General features: G+C 51.9%; 1 pseudogene; it reads right to left on the reverse strand.

Annotated features, from left to right (window-relative positions):
• Window positions 1–1464: 1464 nt before the first annotated feature.
• LOC119298352 lies at window positions 1465–4582 on the reverse strand (annotated as a pseudogene).
• Between the last annotated feature and the right edge of the window lie 539 nt (window positions 4583–5121).

The following is a 5121-nucleotide window of genomic DNA, read 5'->3' on the forward strand; positions in this document are numbered from 1 at the left end:
CTAGTACCGCACATCTCACGTCCACCGGTATACTGCTCGGAGGGCATTATCGGTGACTCTGCATCACCGGCAGCCGCCTCCCGGGGCTCGCCTCCTCTTCGACCCCATGCCCGCCGGGGCGCCTCCTCCCTTCCTTTAATCCGCTGTGCTATGCATGCTTCTATGGTTTTGGACTTCTGGCATGCCACCGTGCGCCCCATCCCCCTTCCACGCTACGGCCGCGATGTTCTTTGCCGCCCCGCATGGCTAAGCAGTGAGCACCTTAGCATCGCGTTTATTGTGTTGCCTCGTTCATGACGACAGTGCATGCCAAACCACCCTGCGTCGCGGACAAGCTCGCCGTCGTTGACGATGAGGCCAGGATGTGTACAACGTCGTGGTCTTCACGGAGAGCTGCGGCTACGAGAGGGCCGGAGCCTGGCGGAACCTCGCCTATTTTGTGCTAACCATGCCCTCGCTACGCTCATGGCCGTCCTCCTTTATTTTACTACTGCTTGCCTTCATGATCAAGCTCTTCATGGCCTGGATCACGCTTTACTTTAGCCTCAGCTTGCCAGACGTGGAGCAGCTACTCATCTGCCTTTGCTGTGAGGTCGACGACCACGTCATTGTTCAAAAGCTCACCCAGGCAGGGCTCAACATACCTGTTTCCTCGTCGTCACCCCGCTGTCACAGACTCACAGGAGGGCACGATGCATTCCGAAATATTGATCCGCCAGAGCAATTCCCTTCACGAACACAAGAAGAGCTTTCACCGTCACATATACTGCTCCCTCCCCAGTAGCAGTATAGGGTACCATAAAAACCCTCTTCCAATAGGGAGCACATATTCGTCGGGTAGCTCAATTTTTCTATAATTTCAGTCACTTTGGTTTTGAGCTGTAAGATCAACATCCAAGGGCCAGGAAAGAAAACGGGACAGGTGTAGCTCACGTAAGTGAAAATATTGTCAGCGTCACACCCCATCTTTTCTTGTAGCCGGCCGACTTGCCCCACATCTCTCCATCAATGTGCATCTTCAACGTTGTCCCTCAAACCACCCGCATATATTTGAACTGCAAAGTTCAGAAGTATTGTGTCATTCAACGAGGGTCTGTATTGGTCCGTCCGATGGTCCGGGCACACTTTCTCCCAAAAACCAGAAACAAAATAAGAGGGCTTTGTGGGTGTCCTGCGGCGCGGGGTGAAGGAGGGTGGCTAGGTCAGAGCGCGGAAGGGCGTTTCTCCTCTCCGCGTTTGATTATAACTCCTCTAAAGTTAATGACACGATGCAAGGAGTTGCTAGAATGTTGTCCTTTGCTATCCAGTTGTCAAAGTAAGGAGTCAGTAACACAGGAGTAAGTTACACTATCAGCTATTTCAACAAGTTGAAACCGTTGCTCCATGAGCCAATCGTCAAAGATTCTTCTAAATTGTCCTAAAAAAGTTTCTTCTAAATGCCAACTTAGCTGATGACCATAAAAAACCCTCGAAGTTTCATTGCACGAATCACCGGCTCCTACTCTCTTTTTTCGCGGGAGAAATCACCGGCTCCTAGTTCTGCTATATACTCCTACTGGACTAGATCAATGGAGGAACTTGTCTGATCCATCAACGTTGCGTCGTGAAGCAAAAATCTGCAATGGGGATGTGAGCATCGAGGGCCGGCGACGAGGCCGACCTCCAACCGTCACAAGGATGTACCCTATGCACCGGATGCGCCACAGCCCGATGCTGCATGTCACCGCCCTCGTTCTCGGCCCTCGTGGGGCTCCGAGGATCGTCGGACCGCACCTCTGCCTTGTGGAGCAGGTGCACCGGCGACGAGCCTTGACTCATCTGCACCCTCAGCAGGTCCGCGTCCCGGGCCTTCTTCTTCTCCTTTGCTATCTTTCGCCAGTTGGACAGCGCCCTGGCTGTCTGCTCGTTGAAGATGGTTCTCTTCATGTGTGAGCCCATCTGTGTGACGAGCGCGTAGAGTGGGAAGGTGATGTAGCTGCACATGATCTGGGCAGCTACCCCGAGCACCACCTTGGCGATGCTCACTCCCATATTCTCATGGTAGCATCTCTTCAAGCCAGGCGTGGCCTGCGATGAAACATCAGCTCTTAATTTGTCTTACATCCAGTCCATCAGCGACAAGAGTGTCAGGTGCCTTGCATCCATAGCTGAAGTGTCAGGTATTTTTACGTACCACTGTCCACACGAAATGTGCCATCTGAAACGCATTCTGGAAGAGTGTGAGGTGTATGAGGAAGAGGACCCAGTCAGGACGGTTGAACCAGAAGTACTTGTTGCTCGGCTCGACGACGGGAGCACCCTTGACGACGCTTGTCCGGTCCTGGATCTCCAGTGCCATCTCCATGATCACCATCTCTAGCTTGGTTCCAACCCACAAGAGGATCTGTTGAGACAAACAAGACAATGGCTTGCATTTTAAATATGTTTGGAGGGTTAACTACATTACAGTCGAGATGAAGAAAAGAAATTTGGATGCACTTACGACGAGTGGGGAGAAAGAGATCCAGAGGAGCGTGCCGATCCCTACAAGAAGATGACAGCGGTCACATGACAAATTCATAAAGATTTATTCAGCATTTTGTTCGTTCGGGTTTGAATGTGTTATAGTTCTATAGTTGGAATATTAATTAATCCCGGGAAAAGAAAGGGTGAAGGCGAGGAGGGCGAGGCGACGGCTACCGTTGATATTAAGGAAGAGGGTAAGGACCGCCACGAACCAGAGCTTGAGGCTGCGACAAAATGACAAATGTGTCATCATCATATGGAATATAGCGGCAATTAGGTAATCTATTTATCTACCTATCTATGGGTGTGTGTGTATTGGACTATATATATTAGTGTAGAGACAGTAAGTGAACCTACCTGATACCGACGACAACCTTGAAGTCGTCCTGCATTGATCTCTTGATGTACTTGTGGAAGTCGAACCTGCTGTTGTGCGACAAATGTGCATTGATGAAGCCCTGCCGCAAGGTGAGGTAGTCCACCTTGGTGACTGACGTGAAGAACTGCCTGAAGAAAGCCACCTGATCCACATCAAACACCACAGATTATGGCATATACAATGGTTTTATCTTAGAAATGTCACATTGAATAAATGATGAGATGAAGTGGAAAGAAATCATAAGAAAAGGCTTGTCCTTTCTTATTTAAGAGAAGACAAAAGATAATTTCTTAGCACAATATGTCTCACCATGTCTTTAGGAATAGCTAGTTATTGAAGATAAAGCTAAGAGATGACCATTGTAGACATGTTTTTTTGTCATCTCTAAATTACATGCAAGACTTAAATAAGATAAATTTATCAACCATTTTACATGCCCTTAGTCAAAACACAGGAAAAATGATGAGGGCGTGCAGGAAGAAAGATACTCACGATCCATCTGACTCCGGGGGTGCTGGAGAGTCCCAGGTGCCGCTTCACGAACGTCGTCTGGTGCGTGAACCGGCACCGCGACGGATCTGCGAGGATTCAGCCAGGTTAAACATATCAGTTCTTCAATCTGATGATCGCTAGTGCGTTTGAAAATGCACCGGGTTTCAGAAAGAAAATGCGATTGGTAGCTAGCTAGATGCTGACCATTCGCGAACTGATACTCCAGCGAGGTGGTCTCCGACTCCCACTTCTTCCATTTCTTCATCTGCTGGACGACTAGGATCAGTAACAGCGTTGCAATGGATGAAATTATGCTTCTCCTGAGAAACTCACTTTGAGACGGCTGAGAGCCATGGTGACGACGCTGTACAAGACGTGGAAGACGGCGAGCACGAAGATGAATATATGCAGCTGGTGCATGCTCCCCGCCGACATCAGCGCCACCTTGCCCTGCGGACAGAACCAATTTAGGCAAGCCAAGCCAACAGGAGAAGAAAATCAGGTCATTGAACTTCCATGTTCATGCTCACTAGCTAGGTGCTCACCTGTTCCGCGCAGACGTCCTCTCCGGCTGGGGCGGCCAGGAACCGGCGGTGAGTCTCGCCTTGGAGCCATAGAAGCCTCCGGTGGTTGTCCACTTGTCCTTGCCGTGGCCACCACCGCCGGCGCCGTCGTTAAGCTTGCAAGGGAGCATCCTCATGCCGGCCTCCTTGGAGATGCATATCCTGGAGATGGGCGTCTGCGCCACGGTGAGGAGCAGGGAGATGAAGCCCACCAGCATGAGCTCCGCCTTCATCTTCTCCAGCGCCTCCCCCAGGGCCTTCTTGTGGCGCTTGCGGAACCACTGCACAGCATGCAGCATGAGTAATATAAGTAGACAAAAATCATCAAAAACGCACACCTACGGGCAATCGGTTACGGATTCCCTATCCCTAATCTCCAACTAATCCAGCTTCAACTCGAGAACAAACAAACATTTCGGGCAGCTTAAAAACACCGTTGCATCCAATCCAACCAAACAACGCCACGACACTTATAATTTTGAAATGTGTAACTGTCGTTATTTTAGTTAAAAAAACGTACGTGGCCGAGCTTGTGGAGGGCGTGCTCCACGGCGACGGAGACGAGTATCATGAAGGTGCAGACGAGCGCCACCGCCCACGTCGGCGTGTCCGGCAGCTCCCGCCCTCCCGCCCGTCCCGCCATGGACCAAGCCCAAGCACGTAGCGCCGGCACGCAATGACGCAGCCTCTTGTTTGGCACCGAGTAAACGAACAGCTCGATGAACCAGACGCACGCACAGCCACCGATCGTCGGAAAGAAGGATCTACGACGTACGTGACCGGCCGGAGCAGGCGAAGCAGGTATGCGTGGTGTGGCAAATTGAGGTGTGGTGTGTGGCGGGGCTGGTAGTAGTCTGGCCAGGTTTTTATATACGGATGAGCGCACGGGCGGGCGGGCGGGCGGGCGGGTCGTCAACGGCGCGTCGGCGCCGCCGGGTTGGCAGGGGCGCTGCGGTTTCGTTCGGCGCCGGGTGGTCCATGCACGGCGAGCGGAGCCCGTGGGTACGTGCTACTGTGCTAGTAGTACTAGGTACTGGGAGTAGGAGAGTTTGGTGGCGGAGTACGCATGCATGCATGTGACCGCGGTTTCGTTGCCATGGCGCGCCCATGCTGGTGGTTGCGGACAAAGCACTGCCGTGTGATCGGGTACGGTGTCGGGAGTCGGGACCGGTGACGAAAGGG

Source organism: Triticum dicoccoides, chromosome 5A (assembly GCF_002162155.2).
Source record: "Triticum dicoccoides isolate Atlit2015 ecotype Zavitan chromosome 5A, WEW_v2.0, whole genome shotgun sequence".
Taxonomy (NCBI): Eukaryota; Viridiplantae; Streptophyta; class Magnoliopsida; order Poales; family Poaceae; genus Triticum; species Triticum dicoccoides.